Source organism: Syngnathoides biaculeatus, chromosome 6 (genome assembly GCF_019802595.1).
Source record: "Syngnathoides biaculeatus isolate LvHL_M chromosome 6, ASM1980259v1, whole genome shotgun sequence".
NCBI lineage: Eukaryota > Metazoa > Chordata > Actinopteri > Syngnathiformes > Syngnathidae > Syngnathoides > Syngnathoides biaculeatus.
In genome coordinates this window covers 13944670-13962705 of record NC_084645.1, presented here as the reverse complement: position 1 = coordinate 13962705, position 18036 = coordinate 13944670, and the positions used below count along the sequence as shown (strand labels likewise).

Below are 18036 nucleotides of genomic sequence, written 5' to 3'. Positions count from 1 at the left end.
CCTACACACACAAAAACCAACATTCCAGAACCAACTAAAATGTTGACCACTTAGAATACAAATACATACACAAACCTAATTTTGGAGATTAGTAATCAACATCCACATCCTTTGGGAGTTGCTGTCTAAGATGATGAATTCAGGGAGACATCACTAAAAGAATTGGAGAAACATGGAAAAAGTGCCCACGGTGTGTGTGTGTGTGTGTATGTGTGTGTGTATCACACAAGTGAGGAACTGATATTGATTAGAGATATCAGAGGCTCAGGCCAAAAACAATTTAAGTGAGAGACCCTTAAAGCTTCAACAATTATTATCTTAATGGAGCCGGTCAGAACGATGTATCCATTGAAAGATGTTGCATAATAAACTGTTCTCTCAATTCCCTTACAAAGTGCTTTAGCAAAGAAGATAAAAATGGAAAATCGATGCGATTACAGTTATTCAAATGGACAGCCTGTGGTGTACAAGTAAAACAGATCCACACTATAAAACAAAAAAATAACATAGAAAAGTGTGTTGAATATACATATTTATGAATGACAAAGTTACTTTCTCACACACTCAGAGAAAGTACTGGTGGATATTTATTTCAATCAGCATTGAGCTGGTTGTTTTGCCAATCAACTGAGCTAATGATTTGAATCTTATTAAATTAGGGGGAATGTTGAGACTGAGGTCTTTCTGAACCAGAATCTTGAGTCTTATGAGTTGCAATGAGTAAGTACATGTTTTGGCAAAATCTTTTCTGACACCATAAGCAAGGATCTTTATAACAAAAAGAAAGGAAAATGTTTACATCACGGGACTGCCGTAAATAGGAGGCTGGCTTGCTAGAACGTGCCTTTATGTGCACGGGCCCGACGTATTAACCACACCTGAATCAAGTGACGAGGTCGATGATAGTCCAATGTTGTTGTTTTTTTTTTTACGCCGTCACACTGCCTCGCGATCGACTCAATGAGCACCCCTGGTGTAACTGAATTTCTTTTGACGTAGCTCATGATGTTGATGACTTTCAACATAAATGCGCTCGCATTATGTGAAGCAGTTCTAAACATGCGCTTTCGTACATGCTCAGTACGGTTAACTTACATTTCCTGTTTCCGGATGAATACCGGTTAAAGCAAGCTTGTTTGGGTAACAACGTTTATGAAATAAACACGTAAATTAATGTCAAGACCACACAAAATAAGCGACGTCTTGAGAGAATGTGAGTGGAGGGGCGTTACTCTTACTAGTGTTAGTGCGTCAACATGGCTACGCTCGTGAAAGCAAAACAACGAACTCAAATGCATGTTCGTCCAATGTCTAATATCCGGATTAATTTTAGGAAATTTTTCCTCAATTTTCTGGAGGTAACTTCATGAAAATTTAAAAATCTGAAATTCCAGGAAAATCCAGACGACTTTCATCACTGTCTGATGTCATCAATCTACTGCGACTACTACTACTACTAAATAAACTGTACCGATTTAAAATGCAAATATAAAAAACAAAGTTGTCAAAACACTAAAACTAACCAAACATGTTACTTAGTATAAAACATTAATGGCCTAAAAGAAAGTAAAAGCAAGGCAAAACAACTTAATACTAAATATTAACGAGCTAGAAGAAAGTAAAGGTAAAATGTGAAAAATGAAACAGCAAATCATCATTCAGGCAGTTGGATCAGCCTTCATGGGCTGAACTTTATGACTTTGATGACCTTAATGATCAATCGCCATAGAAGATGAGGAGAGCAGAAGACTCAGAACTGTCGGAGGCGCTGGGACCTTCACGCAGTGTGATGCGTGAACCCACGTAATCCTTTCAACAACCTTCACTGCAGTGTTGGTCACGAAAACGTCATGCAAGGGTCCATCTCCCGCCCCCTTAGTCAAAGATGTGCAATACCCAATTGTGTTGTCCTCATAAAGGTGTGGGTCCAGCATTTGGAGGGCCTGCAAACAGGATATCAAATGAGGACAGATTGTGCCTGGGACGCACCTGGATCCTCATATACAGTCAAGAAAATAAGTATTTGAACACCTTGCGACATTGCAAGTTCTCCCACTTAGAACTCATGGAGGGGTCTGAAATTTTCATCGTAGGTGCATGTCCACTGTGAGAGAGATAATCAAAAAAGAAAAATCCAGAAATCACAATGTATGATTTTTTTTTTTTTTTTAAGTATCTATTTGTAAAATACAGCTGCATATAATTATTTGAAGACCTGTTAGTCCGCCTTTTAAAGTCCAACTCCAATCCATGCACTTGAATCAGATACACCTGTGTGAGGTCGTTAGCTGCATTAAGACACCTGTCCACCCCATACAATCAGTAAGAGTCAAACCTGTAAGATGGCCTAGACCAAAGAACTGTCCAAAGACACCAGAGACAAAATTGTATTGCACATGGCTGGAAAGGGCTACGGAGAAATTGCCAAGCAGCTTGGTGAAAAAAGGTCCACTGTTGGAGCAATCATTAGAAAACGGAAGAAGCTAAACATGATGATCAATCTCATTCGGAGTGGAGCCCCATGCAAGATATCATCTCCTGGGGTCTCAATAATACTCAGAAAGGTGAGGAATCAGCCCAGGACTACACGAAAGAACTTGGTCAATGACCTGAAAAGAGCTGTGACCACCGTTTCCAAAGTGACAGTTGGTTATACACTAAGTCGTCGTGGTTTGAAATCATGCATGGCAAGAAAGGGTCCCCTGCTAAAAATAGCACATGTCAAGGACAGTCTTAACTTTGCCAATGACCTTTTGGATGATACAGAGGAATCATAGGAGAAATTTTGTGGTCAGATGAGACCAAAATGGAACTTTTTGTTCATAATTCCACTACACTAACCGTGTTTGGAGAAAGACGATCCCAAGAACACTATCCCTACTGTGAAGCATGGGGGTGGTAGCATCATGCTTTGGGGGTGTTTTTCTACACATGAGAAAAGACAACTGCACTGTATTAAGGAGAAGATGACTGCGGCCATGCATTGTGAGACTTTGGGGAACAACGTCTTTCCATCAATCAGAGCATTGAAGATGGTTCGTGGCTGGACCTTTCAACATGACAATGACCCGAAGCACACAGCCAGGAAAACCAAGGAGTGGCTCCGTAAGAAGCACATCAAGGTTCTGGCGTGGCCTAGCCAGTCTCCAGACCTCAACCCAATAGAAAATCTTTGGCGGGAGCTGAAACTCTCAGTAACAGCCCTGAAACATGTCTAATCTAGTGAGGAGGAGTGAGCAAAAATCCCTCCTGCAGTGTGTGCAAACCTGGTAAACATCTACAGGAAACATTTGACCTCTGTAATTGCAAACAAAGTCTACTGTACCAAATATTAATGTTGGTTTTCTCAGGTTTTCAAATACTTATTGGCAGCTGTATCACACAAATAAATCATTAAAAAAATCATACATTGTGATTTCTGGATTTTTCTTTTAGATGATCTCTCTCACAGTGGACAATGCACCTATGATGAAAATTTCAGACCTCTCCATGATTTCTAAGTGGAAGAACTTGCAATATAGAAGGGTGTACTTATACACTGAATACTTATTTTCTTCACTGTACATGAGGATGCAGGTGCGTCCCAGGCACAATCTGTCCCCGTCTGATATCCTGTTTGCAAGCTGTCCGAATGCTGGACTGCATCCTCCAGGCTTGCCAATGGACCCACACCTTTGAAAGGTGAAAAGAAAATTGCCAGACATTTGATACATTTTAATTTCGTGTCTTCACATTTTCTCAATTTAGATTTTAGAATCCCATTTTATTTTTCTCGTGCATCGCTGCGCTTGGGATGGTCAAATTGTAGTCCATCCAAAAGCTGAGTCATCACTTCATTTACAAAGTGCTTCCCATTGTCAGAAGAAAGTTTTTCAGAAAATTCACCATCTGGGAATAATTTCAGTCAACAACGCTTTTGTCACTGTAGACGCTGACGCACACTTCGCAGGAAATACTTCACTCCATTTTGAAAATATGTCAACCATAACTAGACAATATTTCTTCCCTTAACAGGGTGTTAATTCAATCAAGTCCATCATTGCATCATTGTTGGAATGGCCGTGTAGATAGTGGATGTACCGGCTGTTGCACAAGCAGTCACGGTGTACCAGAATTGAAGCAAGCACATGTGAGGTAAGATTTGCAAAAACCATCTGCGAAAGTGGAAAACCCTTTTGTAAACCAATGATATTACACCGCAGAAACTCCCCTTTTGAAACATGGTCCAATCCATGTGTCGTTTTAGCATGACAAAAAGAAAAGACAAGGGTTACCTTCAGGGTTCATCCAAATGCCATTCTTGAAAATCGCCCCCCCACTGTTGCCACACAGCATGTTCAATGAGAGTAGATAGTGAGTGAAGGTCAGCGAGAGAGCGAGAAAGAGTGGAGAGTGAGGAGATGAGATGGAATGAAGGAAGAGGCAGGCGTGATGCAGCCTTGGCAGCAGCGTCCACACGTGCATTTCCCTGAGAGACAGGGTTAGATAAGTCGGTGTGTGCCGCACATTTACACACCACGATAAGGGATGGCAGAAGGACAGCATTGAGGAGAGCTGCAAACTTGTCATGGTGAAGAATTAGTTTGCTATCAGATTTTAAACATTTGCAGTGGTGCCAGAGGGCGACAAAGTCATGGACCATGCCAAAAGCATCGTGGGAATCAGTGTAAATGGTGACGGATTTCCCCTCCCCCAAAGGACAGGCTTCTGTGAGCGCCACCAACTCAGCTGCTTGTGACGAGTCATGTGAAGGGAGTGGTGATGAAGCCACGACTCCAAAATCATTGACCACCGCAAAGTTGCAGCGTCAGGAACCAGTGTCAGGATCTTGTGAAGTAGAGCAGACTACATAAAAGGCCAAATCTGGATTTGGAAATAGCATATCAAAAAAATCAACACGAGGTGTACATTAAGTGCTTTCATTCCGCTACGCTAGAGTGTGGCTCCCCCTGATCAGGGAGTGGCAAGAGTAGCAGGGTTGAGACTTTTGCTACATCGTACTGATACATGAGGAAGGCCCAACAACACAGTGTAGTATTTGAGCCAAGGTGCAGCAGACAAGTGTGATGAGTGTTGCAAGATAGAAACTTACACAGTATGGGACATACAGAGTGAGGCCCGCATACCTCACATGGTCACGTGTAGCAAGTACACCCTGTTTACATGATGCCACTGCACAGTGGCACGCAGGAAGACATCATGCCGTTGGACTAAGTTGATGGGAGAAATACCCCATTGGAAGGAGATGGTCGCCTTGGCTCTGAATCAACACTGTCATGTTTCTGTGGCGTTCGTCTACAAATTGAACAAAGGGTTTGGATAAATCCAGAATCGCAAGAGTAGGGCAGGATTGCAAGGCAAAGTTGAGGTGTTCAAAGGCATTGGTAGCCCCAGGTGTCCAATGAAATTTTGCAAACTCACCACGAACGTATCAGATCATTCGACTTGGATTATTCGGTTGCAGCACTGGGCAAAACCGTGACACAAGTAACACCAGTGAACTGAATCACTTCGGGGCGTGCTTCAGATTTAGTTTCCCACTACTAATTCCACAATGAGAATACTTAGTATCACACCTGAAACCTGAGTTTTGCCTCATTACGGTTATCTTTCCATGCACAAAAATAGTTTTGTGACCAATGTCATGCATTTTGTCAAAGGAAGACACACTTGATCCAGTCCCTGCAATGTTAGAGTGCATCGTTTATTCAGAACTTTGCACACCATCCATCCATTTTCTTTGCCGCTTATCCTAACAGGGCGTGCTGGAGCCTATCCCAGCTGTCAACGGGCAGGAGGCAGGGTACACCCTGAACTAGTTGCCAGCCAATCATAGGACACATTGAGACAACAGCCGCACTCACAATCACACCAATTTAGAGTGTCCTATTTATGTTGCATATTTTTGGAATGTGGGAGGAAACTAGAGTGCCCGGAGGAAACCCACGCAGGCACGGGGAGAACATGTAAACGCCACACAGGCGGGTCCGGGATTGAACCAGGGACCTCAGAACTGTGAAGCCAACGCTTTACCAGTGCGCCACCATGCTGCCCTAACTTTGGACACATAATAATTGTTGACATCATATAATAGCATCCAACCGTAATAGTAAAGGCTAACAAGGATGCAAAGGGTCTCTTTAGCCAACAATAATCTAAACACGTTTAATCAACCAAAGGTTTGGACACGTGAAATGGAGGAAAACCATATACCCTAGAGTATCAACAAAGGGACGGAGTGAAGCGTTGCTCACATCTAATTTGGCTAAATGGCATCCATTGTGATTTGGGTTACTGCTAACACCTGCAGGCTGACTTGTTGAGTAGACTACCATCTAAAATAAAGCAGTTTTTTCTTATGGGCCCGTCATTCCCTGCCTGCCTGCCTACTTGCCATGCCCTGGCAGAGTTCTGCATTTTCCATTATAATGCTCAGTGCTCTAGGCTCTGAGAAAAGAGAAATAATGAGAAAAAAGATCCACATTGATGCCAGTACAACATTGAGAGTAACCTTGAAGGTAGAAAAGCACTAATATATGTCTACGGGATGGTATGGGCCAATGGGATTGCGTACAGCTCCAGCCAGTGATTGGCAGGTTTGATTATGGTGTGAACAGGGGAAGAAAAAGAAAGAGACAGTACTTGAGAAAACTGCCTTGGTAAAAGAAAAGAACCAGCTCCAAATCAAAATTCAGCGCTCATCTACAATTGTTGTGTCTGTGTGTGGTAATTAGGACAAGGAATGAAAACTTTATGGACTCGAGAATTTCGTCAAGGGCACAGGAAATTGGATTCTGGTGGGGTAAGACAGATTTTAAGAGATGAAAGCACAGCATGAGGAGAAACATTCTAAAAGAAGCTGCTTGAAAATGATGACTTACTTTGGCAAGAGGAAGCTGTGCTCAGAAGTGTAAAGAGTCAGTACAGTGAGGAGTTACACAGCTTAGTCGGAACCAGTAAGAGCTGCAAGGCTCCGGGATAATAAGCAGTAACGCCACATGGTTGTAACTCTCGCTGCCCTGCTCCAAGTGCTTACTTGAGTCGCCCCACGAGGTAGGGGGCTGGTCAAATAGAGTGAACAAAATGAGAGCGGAGAACACAACCTTTGATCGTCAGGACTAACTAGCTGAGTGCCCACTGTTGCTGGGTCTGCAGCTATAAAAATACCATCATAAAATACCATGTTTAACCATCAAGCCATTTCTTATGACACATTTGTGGTTGATATATCGGGAAATATTGCATCCAGACAAATGCATCTCCAGCATCCAATTTGCTCAAAATTCACTTTTATTTGCTGGTGACCAGTTCAGGGTGTACCCCCCCCCCAAAAAAAAAAAAAACAAAACAAAAAAAAAACAAACATACAACAAGCAACTGTACCAATGTCTCTACAATAGACCTATGAGATAATGTTTATTGTAGTACTTTATGCACCTTCTGCCCTGTGACCGACTGATGACTTGTTCAGGGTGTAATCTACCATCCGCGCAATGTTAGTTGGGATAGGCTCCGACAATCCCGTGACTCCTGAGGATGAGCATCTTGGAAAATGGACATGAAGATTTCTTAGTACTGGTTTCCAAAAAACTGTATATCTACAAAGGGTGTGTTGACAGGTCAGGTTTGGTTAAAGCATAACAGAGGGTAAATACTATAGTCTGATGTAATGCACACTATAGTCTGTGTGTGATCATCCGAATCACACTCCTAACAAGTGGACCACGATCATTTGAAGACGTGCAAGCCTTCTAGGGTGTATCAGTTAGGATGAAATGATGAAAACAGCAAAAACCTTCGGAAAATCATACGATGAAATCAGTCAAGCAATGTAATTGACTGTCGACCTGGTCAGCGTGTACCAATCCGCTTGCCCAACCTCAACTGAGATAGGCTCCAGGTCACCCATGTCCGAAATGAGGAAAAGAAATTAAAAAAAAAAAAAAAAAACTTTTTAATCAAAAAAGCCATATTGCGAGGCACTTTTGTCGAAATGGCTGCATTCTTGTGGCATATATTATCAGTGTAAAAAACACACCCAATGCCTTTTGGAACTTTATTATTATTATATTATTTTTATTTTTTCAAATCACACTCGACCCATTTATCTGTCATGCATGTCCAATGTTTTTCATATGCCACAATATAAATACAAATTCAATCCAACATCAGCATAAATAGGCCAACAAACTGCATTATTATTTGGCCTTTTTCTTAGCCATGTGCTTTTGGACATCTTGTGTTCTGAGGTTAAAGAGGACAGCGTGAATATTAAGTGAAGCGTGAACAAATGTACAAAGTGCCACTTTTTTCTTTGGTCAAGACCACAGAACAGAACTAGAATATATGTGAACACAAAGACAATATCACACTGACAAATTCAAGTGGCAACTTGTCCAAGAACAATTCAAATTGTGACATTCTAGCTCTGAATCTCCAAATCAGCTGCAAAATTAGCCCTTTGGATGCAGGCCATAAAGCAGGGAATGAAATGGCAGGTTTCAGCAGAGTATTCCTGTCCTCCCTCTGGTGTGTCTGGGCCAGTGGGGGTTTCCAAACTGCTATCGAGTGTGAGGAAATGTGAGCATGGAATGAGTACGGCTTTGTGGTTTCTAATCCTCAAAGGAGGGGAGGTGGTTCTCTGCACACTGCCGGGGTCAGAGCCAGCATTCCGGAAAATGTGTGAGCATTGCTTGCAACATAATATTGAGTGAGTTCCTTTGTGCTGATACGTTTGTATTTACGTGCTTGAAGTGTTTTTGAAAAGGGCTGTAATCAGCCTACTTTTGACATTTGAGCAACTGCTTTTCTTTCATTGGTGCGATGCCTTCAGGAAATACACCAAGCACAATCTTTAATGTCAAACGGCACTAAAAGGAACTTACTCCATCTTTACTTTACTGTGGATAACATAATGGAGAAAATGCAATTAAAAAGCACTGCTTGAGGGAACTGAGTCTAGGTAGGTGCTAAGCATGACCTTTCGTTTTAGGGACAATCAACAGGACTGAATTCATCCATCCATTTTCTCTAATGCTTCTCCTCACAAGGGTTGTGGGCATGCTGATGCCTATCCCAGCTACGTTTGGGCAAGAGGCAGCGTAAACCCTGAACTGGTCGCCAGCCAAGTGCTGGGCACATAGAACCAACCATTTGCACGCACACACACAGCGATGGGGAATTTAGAATCTTCTATGAACCTACCGTGCCTGTCTTTGTAAAGTGGGGCGAAACTGCAGCCCCTGGAGAAAACCCACGCGAGCAGAAGGATACAAACTTGACACAGGGAGCGTCCTCAGAACTGTAGGCAGTTCACCGTTCCACCGCTTTCCAAAACATGAAATTACAAATTTGTCATGATCATGAGGCATGGGACTGGACCCATTTGCAGGACTCCGAGGTGAGGGCGTGATATTAGGGGTGGTTTTATTCAAGATTAAGGTCGAACACAAATAAGCAGTCCAAAACAGGCGGAAGCACAAAAACGCTAGGCTACAGGCAAGATCCAAAAATGTGTACAAGGTCCGATGACTACGAGGCAAACTTAGAAACATGTACAAGATGTAATAAAAATAAAGTGGGACAGGCTTGCTGTGACAAAGGAATGCTCTTCACAAAACCTGCGAACTTACGCACAATAGCGGAGTCATGAAACGAACTGGCAAATGCTGATGACACATTGAAAGCTCAAATGCCTGGTCCAATTGGCATCCAATGCAGAGTAGCTGTGGAACTGCTGCCAGAGGCGGTACCGCCCAAGGCAGTGGTTTGGCCATGCCCCTGACAAATTTAGTATTTTAATCCACCTACTTACTGTGATATTTTCTTGTTGTTTTTTCACAAAAGGAAAAAGTAACCATTTCTCTATTTCCCCCCACTTATATTATTCTGTTTGGGATCTCGGGTGCGGGTTAGGGTTAGGGTTAGGACCTGAACCCACATTTGAATTGCCAGGAAATTAGCGAAAAAGAACAAAGGAAGTGAACAGCAAACTACACATAAAGAAATACAAAATTTAATTTCATTTAATTTTCAAAGCAACAGATGAAAAAAGAAATACAAGGTATATCTCAAATATACATATGTCCTTGCAGCCTTCTTGTTGTGCCACATTTTTTAAACTGAGGTAATTATGCATTCAGACCTTGTGGCATTTCAGCATAACCAGAAAAGCCATAAACATAACTTTTTGTATCCACCCAATATTCCTCTCATTGCTAACTGGGATTGGCTTCGCCATCCCCACAACCTTCGTGAGGATAAGTGGCTTGGATGGATGGGATGCCAGAAAATCCTCATGAAGAAACAAGCGTTTGTGGCACAGCCATGATATGCAGAGTACCTGATAGAGACACAGAAAGAATCAGGTCAATTCTTACAAAACTAACCACACACCTCTATTTTTCTGCCATGCACATTCGTGGTAATGGAGATGGAATGGCCAGATTTGAGATGATTATACTGACTTTAAAACGCCACCCTTTGTGGCTGTTGCGCTGCATCACAGCAAAGGACAGAGAGCGGCGTCTATTGCAACTGTTTCGAAGAAATTCCAAAACCACTTTCACATTGTGTTTGATATTGCGCCCCACAGGTAAACATCACAAGGCCACTCCGATCTACTGTGGGACAGCTCTCAACTGATTGTTCTATACACCGACGGACCCCGCAGAGGCACTCAGATGGCCGCCTAAAATTGGGACATATTTATCTCAATCTACTGGCTGCCAGCACGAATAGACGTTCCCTTGCTGGGAAAGAATAAAATCCAAGAAATTCCAAACTCTAATGGCATAGGCTGACACGTTACAAATACAAACACATTTAATCTATTAGCGTGGCAGTTTGTTCAATATAGTGTATATAATTTGTCATGTATAATTTGGCAATTTGGTAACAATATATAGCAAAAAATAACCCCACTCAAGATACAGCATTAGTCATGTAGAAATTATATCATCTTGGGGTTCAAATGCTTTCAGAAGACGTAAACCTTCATCTGCTTCATTGGAGAACATTAGACATCTGCTAAGCCTTTTAAGTGTTGTCACTTGATATAGCTCAACCCCCAAAAACAAACAAACAAAAAAAAAAAACACAAACCCTTGAGGCACTTATGGAGGGGACAGCTTGAGAGATAAAAAAAAAAGTGGAAGATGCAGCTGTGACAAAAGGATGGCCAAAATATTTTAAAACCTGTAAATCATTTTCTCAAAACTCACTCAGCACTCACCCCAGTACGCTTCTCATTATGGGGAAGGAGTGTCAGGGACTTGCAGAGATGCAAGGACATAAAGGCCTTCCACATATTAGTGAATAAATATACACTCTTACTGCTAGAAGCCAATATCATATGGAAATTTCACTTTCAACTTTACTAAGTGGCCTCACATTACTTTTTCTTGACTGATAATTGATATGGAATGTGTTGGAGTAATGCAACACATTAAGACAGTGTAGTCTATCTCTTCTTTGAAATTAAATACATCAGAATTAACTTCAGCCTAAAAGCTTAATTAAAGCCTGAAAATCAACTTTACATTTTAAAAAGTGTCTGCTTTATATTTCCCCCATGAATTAAAGTCTCTCAGAATAAGACCAATAAACTCACCAGGTTTCTGCTCTTAATAACCAGGTTCTTTGGATCACCATTTTACACTACATTTATAAAGTCTGTGCCTCAGGAAGTACCAACGATTTAGTGTCTATTAAGGGGATTTCACAGTTCCTGTGAGGCTAAGTTTGGAGAAATAAGAAGGCATTTGTTCTCTTTACTTTAAGATGTGAATACACTGCACAATTTTGCAAGTCTTCTTCAAGGTCTTCTTTTTACCTTCCAACCCACATTGCACATGATAATGGGCTGTGACGGAAAGTCAAAGCTAACGACAAAGAAAGCATGCGTGCAGTCGCAGGGTCGGAATGCTAATGCTAAAAACGTTAGCAACATTTCTCTTTACACTGCTTCCTTTTATCTGTACCAAAAACTCAAATCTCTTGACAGCAGAGCTCACTTTTTGAAATTCTTAAATACAATGCAAGTAAGCAACAGCCATAATATGCAAAATGGAAGGATGGAAGTTAAAAACTGTAAACATGAGTAGTGGTGTCCTGACAAATAACTGTGATGATGTTTGGCATCTGTGTGACGGCAGTGACGTAGCGATTATCATGTCGATCCAAGTGACTATGTTGTTTTTTTTTTATACTATAACCACTGCCTAAATTGTCCTTGCACGTAGGACAGGAGAGCCACAGGCACCAAGGCACTTTTCTTGTACAAGGAGTCCTCTGGTTAAAACGGTCTCAACCTACGTTTCGACTTTACAACACCGTCCCCGGTCCGCCATTTTGTCTAACTAATGAGCATAGTGCTCGTCCGTGTTTGTGCACCAGGTGTATCTTCACATTTTCGCCCTCCTTTTTAGACATTATGGCTTTGTCTTTTAGCAATGCTTCTGCAGCAACAAGAAAAAACATTACCATGAAGATCATAAAAAGATCAGGGAAAGGAGAGACACTGACAAACATCGGTAAAGAACTAGGTTTCAGTCGGTAGACCATGGTTACGATTATTAAAGACAATTCCCGTATTTTAGCACATGTGAAGGGTTCCGTTCCTATGTCGGATACAGTGATCACAAAACAACGTTCTGTGATACTTGTCGAGATGGAGATGTTGTTTACGTTATGGATTGAGGACCAGATCCCTTCGTAATAGCTAAGCACAGCCTCCCCTTCTTCTTTTCCATCCACCTCTTAGCACTAACAGTAAGTACAGCATCTTATTTTTCCATTTCAACATGTTTATTTTTTTATGCAAAGTATTTGGGCGTAAATTCTGACTTAAAGTTTTAATCCTATTTACAATGAAATTCGAGTTACATTACTAGCATAGGAATGGAACTCTTTCTTAACCTGAGGACTTCCTGGATTTAGAGAATGTCACGATGACAGTAAAAGACAACAAGAACATTTGGGCAAGAGCTGATATAGGAAAAAGATCTCACATGCATACTCCCCAAGAACACACACAACCCCACCTCCAAAAGGCACATATCTGTACATACAGGTACAGTATTTTCTAAACCAGTGGCTATCAAATATTTATATGGTTTCGCTATATTGCAGATTTTTACCTCTTGCAAGTGGGTTTAATGAAACGCCCGCAATAAATTGAAATTCACAGAAGTCCCTTTACGATGATTAAAAAATAACATTAGGTGTGCCAGTGCAACTCTTACTACTTTTATAGACTGATTCAAAACATCATTGAACATCATATTTCTGATGTGATGCTGAATACCGTTCAGTCCCTAAGGGAATGTTTGCATGCCATCGCGAGCTGAGAGGTATTAACGTGTTTTGGCACTGATTTTCTAGACATTCAGACTTCATTTTTGCCAATTCATCTTGACAGTGACAAGAAGTGTCAAGGCCCACATGAAATGTAATCATCCATCCATACATCAATTTTCCTAGCCGCTTCTCCTCACAAGGGTCGGTCGGGGGAGTGCTGGAGCCTATCCCAGCTATCTTTGGGCAGGAGGTGGGGACACCCTGAGCTGCTTGCCAGCCAATCGCAGGGCACATAGAAACAGCCATTCACACTACAATCACACCTACGGGCAATTTAGAGTCTCCAATTAATGTTGCATGTTTTTGGGATGTGGGAGGAGAGCGGAATGCCCGGAGAAAACACACGCAGGCACGGGGATAACATGCAAACACCACACAGTCGGATAGAGGATTTGAATCCCAGTCCTCAGAATAGTGAGGCAGACGCTCTAACCAGTTGTTCTACTGTGCCACACTGATTTTTTTTTTTTAATTATGTTTCCTCTACCATAACAGAGCAGTTTGTAGTTGTAATGGCTCCATAAACCACCAGATGACAACCATCGCTTAGTGCAGCTCCACATCTTCTCAATCAGAGAAGAAGAGTGGTGACGCCATGATTAAAATCACCAGAGAGGGTAATGTCACAATGGTGAAACCCGGCCAAGAATATCGCAGTTCTGTGTGTCCCCCTGGTAACACTGACAAGACTGTGGCCCCCGCCATCATTTAAGTTGCCCATCCCTGATTCACACTGAAATGGTGTTCTGTTCACATCATGACAAAGCTGTCTTTAATGAATGACCAAATGATTTCAACAGTTTATCCTTCATATGCATTCTTGAATTTCTTTAAAATATCAAACAATATCATCCCTCAATGTTAATAAGAGTGTGAAAAATGGAAGCTACGAGTTGATCGAACTCATATTTGTGACACAGTAAGCATTTAATAGTTCTACTGTTATCCGTGTACATTTGCAAATCATGCAAAGTGATAGCATTTTATCCCCATGTCTATTAATATAAATGCACAAATAGAACAATTAAGTGAGTTGCCCTGCTGTCATGTAAAGGTCATGGCTATCTCCACAAAGCGTGAAGCAGAGAGCATCTCCATCATACTAATGAAGTTCAATCTAGCAAGGCCAGTGGTGCAAGCTTGACTGAAGATTCTGTCTCTGGTGAAATTGCCAATATCAACTCCTTTATCACACACGGAAGCCATGTTTTTAGTCTCCCTTACTTGGGGCATGACCAGACAGATGCACCTTTCCCTCTCCACAGGCCAGGTCAGAGAAATGGACTCTTGCCTCACTCCTAAACCTGTGTTGCAAACACAATGAACAAGCTCGGAAGGAGACAGAAAGGGGCAAACTGTGTACACGCTTTGAATAATAAGCTGCATCATGAGCATGTAGGGAAAAGTTGAGAGCATCAGGCAAGGTTGATGATGTCAATTCTGTCATTCATTTTTCCTGGGCAGAGACCTTCTGAAGTCTTTTTTTTTTTTTTTGGTGAGGGAGGAGGGGGAGTCTTCCACATGTAGACGTATTTATGCCAAGCAAGTTTTCATTTTCATATCAGTATTTACGGTTGTGTTAACTTCTGAGTGGCTTTGGGCAAAGACATCGAGGAGAGTCTGAGAATATTTTTCCTCCCACCTCTCTATATCCTACATTTCTCCTCATTGTGAAGGCAATTCATCACAGTTGTGATGGCGAGAGAGTATAACGCGTTTCAGCTCCCACAAGCAACAGCAGGAGGTGTTATCTTGACGGGATGTTCATTAGGATTCAGAGTCACGTTCCATTATCAGCCAGAGGAAACTAACCATTGCAGCTCCTTCCCTCTGCAGCCAGATCATTGTGATCTTTTACTCTAATACCTTGCAGGGGACCAGTTTACAACAGCCATGATAGACTGTGATCATGCATCACTCAAGCACATCTTCTCTCGTCTGTGTTTCCCCTCTGTAATTCATAGTCGTCCAAGTCGGATGGTCAGACAGGAAAACGGTACACAGAGGTGAGAGAGGGTGCCCTCTAAGAGTCTTTGCTGACCTGAGGATGTAGGAGTGATTGAAGCTGTCGCCAGGATAAATGGATTCTCTGGGACCCACACAACATTGTTCATGAGCCAGGCTGCTGTCTGTACCTCCCACCCCTGACTGATTCCAGCTGTCAAGTCAGTCAGTCTGGGATGGGCCACAGTCTCCATCACACAAACTATGAACACGGACAGTATGACTGACAGCTTCTCAAGAGCATTTTACTTGCCAAATATAGATAGACTGTGATGTTCCATTTGTGGTGTTATGTTGCCATGTGGATTTATGATAAGTGATCTTAATTTTGTGCCTTAAGTGTTTATTATAGCTTGTTTTTTAAAGAGGAAGTCAGAGAGATACATACAGTCTAACTGGAAAGCTACAGTAATTATTCATATTCCTTTTTCCTTGCTATGTCTGACAGGGCTTATTTGTTACGTTTTATTTTCAGGCATCGTACTGTGTACAAGAGAAAATTTAGTTAAAATAGATCATTTCTTCATGAAGCTAACAATAAAATTAATCTCGCTGCGCCTAAATCTTTGCAAAGCGAATGTTACCATTATGGTAGTGGGGCCAATTATGTAAGTTTGAATATTGTAAACTTAGGTTTGTACATTAATGTGTTTTATTATGGATGAACATACAAAACTGGTGACATATTTTTATGTTGTAGTGCACACACACACACACACACACACACGCACGCACGCGCACACACACACACACACACACACACACACACACCACACACACACACACACACACGCACAAAACTTGGATGGTTAAGACTTATGAACAGTCTTGGCTCCTCCTGCCCCAGAAGAGAAAAATGGTATGGCCCCAACTTTTTACATCATCATTTGTCAACAAAAAAGTAGGTTGTTTCCATTGGAAACAAAAATAAAACAAAAACAAGAAACATAAACAGTACATTTGGGACAGAAAATAAAGAAGGCGCTTCTGATGTCAAACCTAATCCAATTCATGATGCTTTGCACGGTGATACAATAAAATCGAGACCCATTGCCATCATAAAACTTAAAAAAAACATCTTAATCAGCTAAAGTCCACTAAGATCCGAAGGGTCCCTCTTCCATCCATGAAGACATTTATCTCCAAATCTGACTAATATAAGCAGGGTCTTTTCCAGACTAAGGCAAACCCCTATGGACATCAGATATTTTCCATCCCTGGACAAAGGACAGAAAGTTGGTCAAAGAAATATGGCAGACAAAAACAAAAAAAGTACAACTAAAAGACTTAGTGAGGATAAAATGTGCTTGCCCTAAACTGTTTCAGTTATCTTTGTTCTTCAATGTTTATAAAAAAAAAACAGTTAGCTTGTGTATTAAATGCATTAAATCCGTTCCGTTAAATTCCGTTGCTTTGTTTTTCTTTAAAAGATGATTTTTTTTTCTTTGCTGAATAAAAATTCCCAGGTGTATGTATCAACATTATCAGTAAAATGCTTTCAAGGCTGTCGTCACATCATAGGAAAATGTTTTCTACCTTTTCACATCAACATGGGAGCAATGTTGTGTGTATGTGTGAGATTCAGTTCCACGCTTATGTACACAGACACACACATTTGCTTTCACAGACCACAATTGGCAGCGTACTGAGAATGGTGTTCTTGTTTTTAAGTTTAGGTATTGACTGTATCGTGTTGACATGTCAAGCCTGCACAAAGTTGCTAATTTAATGTGGATTGAACTACTAAGTTATTGATTCTTGTTGATGACATCATCCTCCAACTTCTGTGGCATACATGACCAAGTAATGGGAATGGTTCACCTAATGCTTTTCTTGTACAGTACTGTGAATAAGTGGTATTCCTGCTGCTTGACAACTGCTGAAAGTAATTTAAATATTATTTTTCTCCTAACTTTGTTACTTTTAAAATCAAACAATCAGGAAAGTAATTAAGTTACTCTTAAGTTCAAGTAATTAGTAAAATAGGGTAACTAAGGCAACACTGTAACTCAGACATATTTTTAGATTATAGGCATCCAACTAAAGATTTACTTTTGTTTTTTAATTTCACACTTGGATGGTCAAACCTGTAGAGGCAACAGATTAAGATTACTACAGTAAGCGGAGTGGGTTACAAGAAAGCAATGTCCAGTATTTTTACAAATTTTAATCATATGTATGATAAACCCATATTGAGAACCGAAGCCTATCCCAGCCATCTTCTTGCAGGAGGCGGGGTACACTCTGAAGTGGTTGTCGGATTTTCACAGGGTACACAGAAAAAGGCTGCGGCCACTGCACGGAGCACCCCGGGGGAGGCGGGGTGGGACGTATCCTGTCCACAGGGTTGCTCTCGGGTGGGCTTCTGGTCCCAGTTTCTGTCCTCGATTGATTGGGTGAGGTCCTTCACCTCCTCGTTGCCGACACAGCAATTATAGGACATTTCTAACAATCTTTTTGCATGCACAATGGTGTGAGTTCATTTGCACGTGTCAATAGGCACACACTGCTGGGATTCTATCACAGGGTATGGAACTACTCACAAGCAACTCATGTATACATGAAGAGCTTGTGTATCACCCCATTTATATTATCATTAGAGTAATCCCTCATTTTTAGTGGTTAATAGGGGACCAAAACCCCTTGCAAAAAGTTAAAAACCACAAAGTCGGA

General features: G+C 41.4%; 1 protein-coding gene across 2 annotated transcripts in view; it reads right to left on the bottom strand.

Annotated features, from left to right (window-relative positions):
- Positions 1-9993: 9993 nt before the first annotated feature.
- Positions 9994-18036, bottom strand: part of trim44 (tripartite motif containing 44) — a 119884-nt gene continuing 111841 nt past the window's right edge. For both annotated transcript variants that reach the window (XM_061821870.1, XM_061821871.1), the window contains one exon: positions 9994-10342. The gene's annotated coding sequence lies outside the window, so the exon portion shown is untranslated. The remainder of the gene's footprint in view (positions 10343-18036) is intronic.